Genomic DNA, 14,154 nt, shown 5'->3' with positions numbered 1-14,154 from the left:
CACATTCGATTAGTTCAACAAATTTTAGTTCAAAAATAGTGACTTGCTACATAACAGTAGTCTAAGGTTTTTAGTGAGTTAAGTGACCGTGGGCTTTAAAATAGTGAATTTTTTTTTAACTTTGGTTGACTCTAAGTGATATTTTTAAACTTATTTTGACATAACTGATACTTGATAAATATAATTGTTTTGCTTTCTTTAAAAAATATATTTTATTGATTTTGTACAGAGAGGTAGGGGGAGAGATAGAGAGTTAGAAACATCGATGAGAGAGAGTTATCGATCAGCTGCCTCTTGCACACCCCCTACTGGGGATATGCCCACAACCAAGGTACATGCCCTTGACTGGAATCGAACCCGGGACCTTTCAGTCCCCAAGCTGACGCTCTATCCATTGAGCCAAACCGGTTTTGGCTGGTTTGCTTTCTTTAAAAAATGTTTAAAATTATGTTATATAACACATCATAGCAAACTTAGAAAATAGAACAAAAGAAGTAAAAAATAATATTTTAGAAAACATTAAAACAGTGGTACTTGTTTTTCTTCCATCATTTTATTTTTTATTTTTATTTATTTATTTATTTATTTATTTAATATATTTTATTACTATTTCACGGAGAGGAGGAAGGGAGAGAGATAGAGAGCTAGAAACGTCAATGAGAGAGAAACATCGACCAGCTGCCTCTTGCACACCCCCTACGGGGGATGTGCCCGCAACCAATGTACATGCCCTTGACCAGAATCGAACCTGGGACCTTTCAGTCCGCAGACCGACGCTCTACCACTAAGCCAAACTGGCTTTGGCTTCTTCCATCATTTTATAATGAATTTTAAACATACACAAAAGTTAAGCATTGTTTTACAAAGAATTCCTATATACCCATACCTAGATTTTATAGTTTACCATGCCTGTTTTTCTATCCATCTATTTGTCCATCATTCCATCTTATTCTTTTATTTATTTTAAGAGAAAGTTTCAGTTATCTGTACACTTTCAATTAATGCTTCAGTATGCATATTAACTATCAATAGAATTCTGTCATTCTTAGCAGTGTGTGTGTGTGTGTGTGTGTGGGTGTTTTGTTTTTATTTTAGGTAAATTCACACAGTTTCATTGCAAGTGGACATTACCTGAGTTATAGCAAATAAATAGTTGTATCTGTGTAACCCAAACCACTATCAAGATATAAAAAAAAAAAATGCCATTATCCTAAAAGGTTCCCTTATACCTATTCTCAGACAATCTCTGCCCTAGCCTGCAAGAGCCAACCACATGTTCTGACTTTTCTCTGCCAGAGATTAGTTTGCCTCTTCTAGAACTTCTTATAAACAATACCGTGAATCTGCCACAGTTTATTCCTCTTATTAAAGGAAATTTGCCCACTTCCACTGTTGTTCTTGACATTTGTTTCCATTTATCTTGGAAAGATACTTAGGACAGGATTTGCTGGGTCATGAGGTAGATGAATGTTTCATTCTCTTTGAAACTTCCAGACTTCACTGCAATGTAGTTATGCCATTTCACACTTCCACCAGTAATTATTAAAGAGTTCTGGTTACTTGGCAATTTGGCCATCACTTGAAGTTGGTCTTTTTAATTTTAGCCATCCTAGTGTGAGTGTAGTAGTAGTTCCTTGTGGGTTTGATTTGCAATTCCCTGGTGACATTGAGCACTTTCTCATGTACTTGTTAGCCACTTGTATATCTTCTTTTGTGAACTGTTTGTTCATATCATTCAGCCATTTTCTAAGTGAGTTGTTTTTCTTTTTATTATTGAATTGTGGGAATTTTAAAAATATTTTTGGAATCAGTCGAATGTATGGTGGGCTATCCTCTTTATTTTCTTGTTGGTATCTTTTTATGAGCAGAAATGGGTTTTTTATTTTATTTTGATGATGTCTTATTTAGCAATTTTTTAATAGTTATTGCTTTCTAAGTCCAGCGTAAGAAACCTTTGCCTACCTCAGGTCATGAAGTATTTAGTATTTTCCTCTAAAAGCTTGATGCTTTTAACTTTTACATTTAGATCATCTGAAATTACATTTTGTGTATGCTTGAAGTAGGGATCAAGACTCATTTCTTCATTATAAACATTGTTATTCCAGCACCATGGTTGAAAAACAGCAACAACAAAACTTGCCTTACCTGCTGCTTTGGTGACTTTGTTGAAAATCAAATGACTGTCTTAAGAGTGGGTGGGCCTGTTTCTGGCTCTCTGTTTTGTTTCATTGATCTGTTTCTCAATACCACACTATCTTGATTACTGTAGCTTTAAGGTAAGTTTTGAAGTCAGATAGTATAAATCATTTAACTATTCTTGTTAAATATTACTCCGAATATTTTAGGTTATTTGTGTGTTACTATAAATTTTAGAATGAGATTGTCAGTGTTCATTAAAAAACAAAACAAATCTGGTGGGATTATGATTAGGATTCATTGAGTCTGTAGGTGAATTTAGGAATAGTTGATGTCATCCTAATATTAAGTCTTTTTACCCTGAGTTTATTATGTCTTTCTATTTATTTAGGTCTTCTTTTATTTGTCTCCACAATGTTTTTTAGTTTCCATTTGCAGGTCTTGCATATAATTTATTAAATGTATTTTTGTTTTTCAACACTATTGTAAGTGGAATTTTTAAAATTTTGCTGCTAATAGTAAAAACAAAATTAATCTTTATAGTAACTTTGTATCCTGCATCCTTGCTTAATTCATTTACTAGTTTTAGTAGATGTTTGTACATTAAGTTTTCCTATATAAGCAATTACGTTGTCAGCAAGTAGATAAAATCTTTACTTCTTTTTATTTTTAATTGCCATGTTTTTTATGTCTTTTTCCTGCCTATTGCAATGGTCAGCACCTTCATTCAATTCTGTGTTGAATAGGAATGATGAGAGTGGGCATCCTTGTCATTTTCTCAATCTTTTAGCACAAGATCTTTTTTTATTATTATAAAAAAAAATTGTGGTCTCACCTTATAATAATTGATATTTTTAGAGTTTGTTGTTTCAGAAGATAGTTTTTTTCTATTTTCTTTCTGATACAAGCACAATTTTTTGTTTCTGAATCTTTTTTTTTTTAAAGGCTAAATTGTGTGATTGAACTGTAATTTAGTAATAGTAGTACTAGTAGTGATCTTTATGGGGGATTCCTAGAAGTGAAATAACTCTGCCAAAGGGTTTGAGAGTTTATGTGACTCTTGCTATACCTTGCCAAGTAACATACTGATTTATAATGCCACCAGCCATGTTCAAGCCTGAGAAATCTTTAATTTCTCCAGTCAGACAGGACTTTTCTGCCAGCCAGTTTCTGCACGTGGAGCATAAAAGCCCTACCAGTGACTTCATCCCTTTCTATGCTTCCTTTGGGAGTAGCCTTGTCTCTCAGTAGCAGGGTACTTATACCCTGTTTCATGAGAAATTTCTTCTACACAGAGATAAAACTGGCAATTTATCTAATTAAGCTTACCATCCTCATTATCCACTTTTGAACTATGGTAGTTATTTCTGGCTTTCAGGTATACTTAGTGTAGACATCTCTCAACATAGGTAATTCATACTTCCTGTAGTGTTACATAAGTATCTTCCTAGAGAACAAAAGGCCACTAGGGATATTAGGTCATTGGTTTGCCTTCAGTGTTGTGAAAGTCAGTTCTATTGCAGTAAGTTTCAATTTTAGTTATAACAGAAAGTCAATCCTGTATAATAAAGAGGTAATATGCAAATTGACCCTCAGGCCCTCGCATAAGATGGCCACCCCCATGTGGTCAAAGATGGCCACCACAAGATTGCTGGCAGGGAAGTTGTTTACAATCAGGCCAGCAGGGGAGAGCAGTTAAGGGCAGCTGGGCCTGCAGGGGAAGGAGGGCAGTTTGGGGGCAACTGGGCCTGCAGGGGAGGGAAGACAGTTGGGGAGGGAACCAGGCCTGCAGGGAAGGGCAGTTAGGGGTGACCAGGCAGCAGAGGAGGGCAATTGGGAGGGATTAGGCCGGCAGGGGAGGGCAGTTGGGGGTGACTAGGCTGGCAGGGGAGGGCAGTTGGGAGCAATCTGGCTGGCAGAGGAGCAATTAGGTGTTGATCAGGCTGGCAGCAGAGTGGTTAGGGGGTGATCAGGCTGGCAGGCAGAAGCAGTTAGGGGCAATCTGGCAGAGGAACCAGATTTAGATGTAATCATATTGGTCCTTCAGATTAAGGGTATCACACCCTTAAATACAGTATGTGTTCAGCACAGAAAAAATGAGAGCATTGTGACTTGTCTTGTGTGTGCCTCTTGAGGGAAAAAAAGAGAGGAAGAAAGGACCAAGTATCTGGAATATGTTGGCTTTGAGTGTTATTCTCTCTCATCACATGGCTGAAATTAGACTCTGCCTTTCCTCTGGAGAAAACATTACCTCTTCCAATAAAGGAAGCTTTGCCTATTTATTTTATTAAAGGATCTATAGGAAATGGATGCTTCACTTAGAGTATGCAGAATTTTATGCTGTTTTGCTGCAGATGTAATGTTTCCTAAATTTTGCACTAAAAAGAATTCCCTTTCATTTTGTGTTTTGGAATGAGGTGTGTGCATTTCAAAATTAGCAGCTTGATGGTGATCATATTTGGTATCTATTCATTTTAGGAGAGGAACTTGTAGAGAGCAGGAATAGCATATTCATCCTAGTGATGTGCCCATCTCTGCCAGAAGATGTTTTTCAGAGAGAGAGAAAAAAAAGAGAGTTGAATAGTGCAAAGTTCTTAGGAAATGTCAACTTAAAAACGTAATCAAAGAATCAATATTATAAGGGGAACATGGGATTAAGAGACCTACTTTTACTACTCTCAGATTTTCCTTCAATATTCTTTTGAAGAAGCTATTTTGTTCTAAATCTCTTTTACTTATTTCAGGATCTTCTCACATTTACCTAAGTACTTTACTAAAAGAATTCAAAGCTACCTTACAATCCCCTTCCTTAGATTATCTCCATATCTTTACTCATTCTGTCCCATACTTCTAAGCTACCCTTCCATCTCGTGATTCTTTTTTCCCCCCACCTTCACCCCTCAATCTTGACATTGTCTTGATCTCTCTGTGTTGTTGCCTCACCTCGAAATATTTGGGGAGGGGGGAGGAGGTGGTGATAGCTAAGTGAATAGGTCTTTTAGCTTTGTAAAGTTTTATGACTCTTGTATCTTTAATGTCTCCACCACTTATTCCTTTCATTTTGTCCCACAGATATATTTTTGTGGTGGTCTCCCCTTTTCCACTCCATAAGAGCTAAAAGCAGCACCGCCTTTTATCTTACTTACACAGAACTTCTATCTCATTGCTCCTTCTTTTCATTGCCAAACTTTCTCAGAAGAATAACCCGCCTCTAATTATTACTGCTTACTTCCTCCCAACCCCTTACAGATTGGCTTCTCTCTGAACCATACTTCTAAAAGTACTCTTTCAACTAGTCATCTCCTGTTGTCAAAAGCAGAGTCCTCTTTCTGTCCTTAAACCACCTACTCATTCTGCCACATTTGACACCATCAGCTTACTGACCTTCCATGACTTTTGTTTTCATTTTCTGCCTTCTCTGAGCTCTCTTCTTCTCTGGCCCTTTATATCTATATCTATATCTATATCTATATCTATATCTATATCTATCTAGATATAGATATAGATATAGATATAGATATAGATATAGATATAGATAGATATATAGATATATAGATATATATTCTTTGAATTATTTACCTTTGCTACCTTCTCCTCTTGTCCCGCAGGCTCTCTGGGGTGATTTTATCCACTCACAGAACATCTTTATCTCGCATCTCTCCACTGATAATTCCAACCCTACATTTCAACATCTCTAGTCCAGATCTATTTGCCTGCAAGAGATTTTTTTTCATAATTATCTTAGCAACTCAAACTCAATATATCTAAAAGTGAAACTTGTTTCTTCCTTTTGTCCCTTCCTGTGTAACTCCCTCCTCTTCTCCCAGATGATGATGACTGAGAGTAAGATGATGGTGGAAGAGCTGATAAGAAGTGGTCAGATTCACCAGCCCCACACAAAAACAAGGCAGACAAATAAACAAAAGAACTTGGTCTTTCTCTGTCGTCCCGTAATGAATGGTTAATACCGACTTTCCATTAACTGGACTAGAGTGAACAGGATCTCTCATTTATTTATTAAGCATATACCTTCTGAGTGTCTGCTGTATTCAAATACTGCAACCTTGGAATACATTCATTGATCCCTGCTCTCAAGGACAGAGATAGTATACAATCAGCATAATAAATCAGCTGTGTAGAATAATAAAGGTGATAAGTGATGTGGGAAAAAGAGAAAGAGCAGATGAATGGAGATCAGGATTTATCAGAATGATGGGTAAGGGCTTAAAACTTAAATAGAACAATCAGGGTAGGTCTCATTGACAAGGTGACATTTGAGCAAAGTCTTGGTGGAGGTAAAGGAGTTAGCCATGCAGGCATCCTGGGAAGAGTGATCCAGGAAGATGGGTCAGAAAGTGTAAAGGCTGTAATGTGGAAGCAGGACTGCCATGTTCAGGGAATAGCAAGGAGGCCAGTGTGGCTAGTGCCCAGTGAGCAAGGAAGTGAAAAATAGGAAAGTAGACCAAAAGGGCATTGGGAGGTTTATGTTAGGGACTTGGCCTTAATTCTGAGTGATTTGGGAGTGATAGCGAGATTTTATGCTGAAGAGTGACATGCTTTGATGTACATGTCAAAAGGATTCTGTTGTCTGCTGTGTTGAGACTATATGATAAGGTGCAATAGTAGAAGCAGGGAGACCAGTTAGACTAATTAAGAAACCAAGTGAAAGATGATGATGACAGACTAAGATGATCGCAGAAGAGTTGGTGAGAAATGGTCAGATTCTGACTATATTTTAAAAATAGAGACAATGTGATTTACTGACAGATTGGATGAAAGGTATGAATGGCAAAAGTAATATGAATACTGGAGACACTGGAAGACGAAGTGAAACAAGACGAAGTGAAACTCATTGTTATGGAGGGAAATGGGAGTGAAAGAAGTTAGGGAACTAAACTTTGATCACTCCCTTGGTGATCTCTTATTGTCTTGTGGCTTTAAAGACTTCCATAAGCACTTGACTCTTAAATTCATGTCCTCCGCCCCATCCACTCTTCCACACTCCAGCTGCCTATTTGACATCTCAAACCTAACATGCCTTAAACTGAACTCCAGGTCTTCCTCAACATCTTGTTCCAACTATGGCTTTTCTTATCTCAGATGATGACGATTCATTCTTTCTGTTTTTCAATCCAAAAACCTTGAAATCATTCTTGACTTTGTGAGATTTCCCTGTCTAGAAATGACCCCTTTCTCCTGTGAACAATTTTTGTGTTTCATGGAGGCATGTAATAATTATTGACTTTATTATGCTTATTGATAAGTTTTATCCTCCCTGTTTTGGAAGGCTCCTTGAGGACATAAATCACCTCTATTCATTTTTGTATTCTTCAGGCCCTATTGCACTGTTTTGCTAATTCTAATTGATGAATGAAATTGCCAACAACAAAATACATTGACTAAAAAAATGAAGCCATAAAGAATATAAGAAAATATGGGGAACATTGAATTAACCTTAGAAATCAAGGATCTTAAGGGACAACTAATCTATCTATCTATCTATCTATCTATCTATCTATCTATCTATCTATCTATCTATCTAAAAGCCTAAGCAACTAAACAGCCAGTCAAACAGTCGCTATGATGCGCACTGACCACCAGGGGACAGACGCCCAATACACAGGATCAGGCTCACCCCTGTTTGGATGGGCCTGCGGGAATTGGGCCGAAACCAGCTATCTGACATCCACCAAGGGGTCACGGATTGTGAGAGAGCACATGCCAGGCCAAGGGACTCCACCAGTGCACAAATACATTTACCGGGCCTCTAGACTTATATAAAAACGAGAAAAAGAAAAATAGATTTAAAATTTTATAATTAAGAAGTTTCTTTTTTTGTGGGCCTCCGCCCTCCCCTTTACCCCACTTAATAGACTTGAATTATCAAAAGGAATATTGTGGTTAAAGTAAAACTGTGAGCCTCTCTTTAACTGTCCTTGTCCCTGTAAAATAAATAATGCACCTGAAATTTTCATACCAGATTTGCTAGGCTAGTTAGTTAAATTAATAATTTTAGGCTGCAAACTACAGGAAGGCAGGGACCTTATGAATCTGGTTTATTCTATCCCCATCACCAAACACAGACTGATAAGGCAATATTTGTTTAATGAAAGAATAAACAACAGCAATAGAAAATATAAAGATGGCTACGTAGAAGAACACCGAGGAAAGGGACTACTCAAGAATTGCCAATTTTAAGTGTCAAGGAGCAAAATGAAATGTCTAGCTTTCCTTCAACCTAAATATTTTTTCTGTAGTCTAAAATGGCTGAGGTCATTGCAGTTGTGTAAGCAGAACTGTTGATAGAACATCTAGATCATTATTTCTGCTAGTGCCTGTCCCACCTGTTGAGTGAGTAATTCTTTCAGAATCCCCTGTGGATTGAAGGGATTTGAGGACCTCCCCACATTGAATCTCATGCTCCACAGAGTATTGTGTTCAGAACCCAGCCTTCCTAGTTTTTATAGACTAGAAAACAGAGACAGACCATGAAAGAGGATCATTTACCATTTGTTGTCATCAACCAGAAATTGTCACGGTGTCCCCACGTGTGAGTGATTTCATTGTGCTGGGTAATACGGGCTAGGAGTAAAAGTGCTGCTACATTATGAGTAAAATGAAGCCCAGAAACTGGTTAGCGGTTGCTACTCCCCCATGCCTCTTCTGTTTTTGTCCTCCCATCTTGGTTGATCAAGAGATCCAAACCGAGTATCTGATTTCCCCTTTTCCTTGAATAAGATGCCAGGAGGTAATGCTTTGTGCTGCAGATTATGCTGATTTGTACATGTCACAGTGAGACCTGGCAGCCTCCCAAAGAATCTGCTGCATTGAGAATTTGATTCACTCCAGATAGTTAAGCTTGAAAGTTATGTTCTTGATTCAACTTGAAAAATTCCAGGAAATTTAATGTCAAGACTGTCATTCGGCACTCATTTTGATAAAGCATTAGCTAGTATTTAATTGTTATTTCCATTTCAGCCATTAGGGAGACGTTTTAAAAGACCAGTTTCTAGAATTGGTTAGCAGCCTGTGTAGCAGGAATGTGACATGCAATACCCTTCTAGTGGACTAGGGAAATGGATACCAAGGAGTGATTTATGTCAATATCTGTACTATAATAGCAGTACTGTGATATTCCCTTTATTTCTGATAATGTACCTCTTATTGACCCTTATACTCTATGTTGAAAAGTATGTTTGCAGAGAGTAAACAACCATTAATGCAAAATACAGGTCTGGGACAGAAGAAGCACATAACCCAAACAAATAATTACTTGGAAAGGTAAGGATCTTCATACAAAAACCAAGCAATGTTTATTCTTAATTTATAAAAACCTTGTGTCAGGTTTTTAAGTCAGAAGTTGGTCAGAGGGTACAAACTTGCATTGTAAGGTGAGCGAGTTCTGAGCATATTATGTACAGTATGGTGATTATAGCTAATAATACTGTATTATATACTTTAAAGTTAGTGAGTAGATTTTAAATGTTCTTACCACAAAAAAAAAAAAGTAATTATGAAGCTTGATGAAAGTGTTTGCTAATGCTGTGCTGGTAATCATTTAGCAGTTACATAAGTGTATTATCTTGAAATTACACTGTCAATTATATCTCAGTAAGTCTGGGGGTGGGAGAAAAACGCCCCCACACAAAAGGTAGAATTAACGCAACAGATACACAAGGGCTCTGTGACGAGATAGAAGGACTTATCTGATGCTCATGGGTTAAAAGCAGTTGGAGCAATATGGTGCGAGGCCTTTAGAGGTATGCCCTTGCCCTCTGCCATGCACCGGGAGTAAGTCCAGCCGGATAGGGCTGTTGGGCCTTGCTGAAGTCTCTTTCCTGTTCAAGGGTTTAGCGTCTCCGAACTCTTCTTTTTGAATCGCTTGCAGCTGTAACGCAAGAAGCTTAGATTGTTTTTATTTTAAAACAAAACAACAGCAGTAGAGCAATGACATTCACAGATTTAATATTAATAGTTTCGACTGTCACCCGGAAGGCCAATGACTTGTAATGTTTTTGAGGGGTAAGTCATTTAGCCTACTGAGAGTGTCTAGCTCACCTCCTCCCACATCTAAAATTTACTGCAGCTTTACCCTGCATTCTCACGCCAACTGCCTTCTGCAGTGGTAAAAACATGCTTCTTTGTGGGAACCTTGCCGGAAAAGAAACCCAACTACAAATGCTGTAAAAGAAATGAAGATTAACTTAACAGACCTAAGAAATTATTTGCAAATTTGCAAGATCTTACATTTTTCTGGTCTTGCCTCACAAAAGTTGGCAGCATTCAGACATGAAAATTATGGCAGAATGATTGCTGGCTTTTGATAAGTATATCTTAGGATGTGTATCAATAGTTACTTACATTAACTTCTATGGAGCTATGATTAGACAATATTATATTGCCTTTTCATAAAGAAACATAACATCATAGAAGAGAGGTCAAACCTAAAATCTAAACATGATAAATAGACGAATTATTGAAAGGGATTTTTTTTTTCTTGTTAGTAGTTAAAACTCAAACATCTTACTGTAATTCTCAGGAAGTTAACATTCATCATATTTTCCAAAGTGCCTTCACAAAGAGAAAAATGATGAAAGAGAATCTACCCGCTGGAGAATCAGATGATCAGACTGTGGGTTTCTTAGGAATTGATTGTCGTATCAAATGTCTCACACACCATTCCCAACACACACCCCACACGAAGTGTGGGGCAGGGCTGATAGGAGGTACCAGGAAGAATCCCGAGCCTTTCCTGTGGATAGAACCCATAGTAAAGGCTGTTTCACAAGGAAGGAAGCCCTCTATCAGCAGAGTGCCAGCCTGCCTGGGTTCACATCATGCCTGTTTGATCTGGGAGAGTTGTTTAATTTCCTTTTACCTCAGTTTCCTTGTCTGTTAAATGTGGGGAGTACATATCATGAGATTACGTAAGTTAGTATATATAGAATTAGCACTTGGGATAATAAGCTTACTGATGTTGCTGTAATTATTATTGCTGTTATTTTTGTTGTGATTGAGAAGGGGCTGTCAAGCTGAGCCATAAAAAAAGGGAGGGAGGTGGGTGGCTTATGACTGGTAGTCTCCCGGGCGGTGGGGGTGGGTTTTGTCATGAGATCTGGATATCATTGAGGTCATTTAATATTGTTAATGAACATTAACCCTGGGCTTGGACCTGTCTTTCCTACGTGTCTGGAGCAGCCTGTCAGTCAGTTCCCGGGGGAGGAGGAGTGAGGAGTTGCTGGCCAGCCATAGGTTGTGCTTGCCTCAGTCCCTTCCATCTCCAAAGTGTCTGCCCTTCTCTTCCCCAGGTTTAAATCATTCAGTCTGGAGCCTGAAACGCAGTAGGATATCGACTTAGTCTCCATTATCTCCCTCCTCCCTGCCTCCTTCCTGCCTGTCTTCTGACTTTCTGTGTGACCATTCACAACTTACTTTGACCTTAATTGCCTACACTTTAAATTGAATAAAAATGACTCTGCCCACTCAGAGGACAGCCAGGGCATTTATGGAAATGACAGATGTTAAGCATTTTCCAATTTCTCGAAAGGAGGAATCCTTGTCCAGGTAGATAGAATCCACAGGAAAAGGGCTGTTAACAAGGGAGATCATCTTTATCCTAAAACATGGGCTTTATCCCCTGGTAGCATTGGAGCTGTTTAATTTTAGTTCTACCATCTCTAGCCTGTATGTTTTTGAGTACTAACTTTTTAATTTGCCCTTCTCTTTCAAATATTCACAGGCACTAATACATGTTATGGCTTTACAGCTAGTAAATTAAATTATATGAATTCTAAACAGTGTTTTTGAAATGTTAGAGAGTCTGCAGCCTTTGAAACCACTAACTTAATTTTTTCCAACTCTTACTCAGTAACTCAAACAGAGCCAAACCTTTTCCTCTTGAATTTGGTTTTAAAAATAATAAATTGCTCCCAGGCAGTGGTCCTGGGTGCCAAATTTTTATCTGGGATCTAAATCTTCTGTCTGCATCGAAAATCCCCCACAGTAAAAGGGGTAAGGAGTGCTAATGATGATGTGATATATGACAACTTTTACCTTAGCTACAACCCGTGGTCTCAGCTGTGTAACTTTGGGAAGGTCACTTAATCTGAGTTTTGATTCTCTTATCTGAAAACCTACAGCCACAATAATTTTTTGAGAGAATGAAATCATCTTTATGAACACTTTCAAAGTATCTGTTTACCTGCATGTAAAATCCTACCTCTGAGAGGTAAGTGAGAGATTATTTATTCCAACATAGTGTCATTGATTAAAAGTAAACTGCCATAGTGTCATTGATTAAAAGTAAACTGCCATAGTGTCATTGATTAAAAGTAAACTGCAAGCTCATTCAGGGCAAAGGCTCTGTTACCAAAATTTCAGTCTTCTCCACAGTAAATGATACTTAATGAGGAAGCTGGATGTGCGATTTTCCCCCCTTTTATTATATAGAATTTTATTGGGGTGACATTAGTCTACATGAACATATAGTTCATGTGTGGATTACTAATTTTAAAAGTCTGTATATCAGACCATACGCCTAACACCCAAAGTGAAGTCTTTTCTCACCTCATATTAGGACCCCTTTCTTCCCCCACCTCCCTCCCTCTGGCAACCACCACACTGCTGTTTGTGTGCATAAGTTTCAGTTTTAGAGTCCACATATGAGTTAAATCATATAGTTCTTAGCTTTCTCTGTTTGACTTACTTCACTTTACATCATGTTATCATGTTGTAAATGACACTATTTCATCGTTTCTTATGGCTGTGTAGTACTTCATTGTGTATATATACCACATCTCCTTTGTGCAATTATAAATTATCCTCCAAGGCTTCAGCATTTTGTCACATTCTGTTGAAGAGCCTGATTTTTAGCAAATCTTTTATCATTTGAGGTTGTGTGGTATGTGTTTAAAATGGCTGGACCAAATGGGAAGAAGATGATTAAACCAAGTGAATTTGAGTTGTTGGAATACTTTTGGTTCTCTTCATGGGGTTAGGGTGTGTTTTAAAAATATGAAAAACTGATTTTCTTTTGTTACTTGTAAGTTAATTTGTAAGGCAATTCCCGAAACAGGATTTTAGAAATCTTTAGAGCAACCACAGCATTTCAGCAATGTCTTCTCATTTTTATATACTTGACTCATTTGTTTTTTGGTTTTTTTTTTAATTTTTAAAATATATTTTTATTGATTTCATTTTAAAAAATATATACTTTTATTAACTTCAGAGAGCGAGAGAGAGATAGAAACATCAATGATGAGAGAGAATCATTGATCAGCTACCTTCTGCACACACCCAACTGGGATCCAGCTCTTATCTTGGGCATGTGCCTGACTGGGAATTGAACCTTGACCTCCTAGTTCATGAGTCGACGCTCAACCACTAAGCGATCGTTGCTGGCAAGCCTGGGTTTTTCACACATGCAGTCTAAAGTGACTTCCCCATGCTACGGTGTCTAGAAGCTTGATGGATCATCATACACCTTCCGGTCTTTTTAGGGCTCTCTGATTCTATTATGTTCAACAGTTAACATTGTTCATCAGATTTTTTTTTAATTTCCTTGGTTTTTAGATTCATTTGTTGATAGTTACGTATTTGTTGTTCATAATTTTTATCTTTATTTACTTTCTCTTCTGAAAGAACCCCCTTCAGCAATTCATATAATTCTGGTTTGGTGGTGATGAACTCCTTTAGCTTTTTTTTATTAGTGAAGCTCTTTATCTGACCTTCGAATCTGAGTGATAGCTTTGCTGGATAGATTATCTTTGGCTGTAGGTTCTTGCTATTCATCACCTTGAATATTTCTTGCCATTCCCGTCTGGCCTGCATGGTTTCTGTTGAGAAATCAGCTGACAATCGTATAGGTGCTTCTTTATAGGTAACTACCTTCTTTGCTCTTGCTTCTTTTAATATTCTCTCTTTGTCTTTTGCTCTTGGAATCTTAATTATGATTTGTCTTGGTGTGGTCCTCTTTGGATTCCTTTTGTTTGGAGTTCTGTGTGCTTCCTGGGCTTGTAA

At 37.7% G+C, this 14,154-nt stretch overlaps 1 protein-coding gene across 3 annotated transcripts in view; it reads left to right on the top strand.

The window, feature by feature from the left end:
- SRBD1 (S1 RNA binding domain 1) overlaps positions 1-14,154 on the top strand; it is a 154,113-nt gene that overhangs the window by 128,652 nt on the left and 11,307 nt on the right. The window lies entirely within an intron of this gene.

The sequence above is a fragment of the Pipistrellus kuhlii genome, unplaced genomic scaffold (assembly GCF_014108245.1).
Source record: "Pipistrellus kuhlii isolate mPipKuh1 unplaced genomic scaffold, mPipKuh1.p scaffold_m20_p_13, whole genome shotgun sequence".
Lineage (NCBI taxonomy): Eukaryota > Metazoa > Chordata > Mammalia > Chiroptera > Vespertilionidae > Pipistrellus > Pipistrellus kuhlii.
This window is presented reverse-complemented; position numbering and strand designations above follow the sequence as displayed.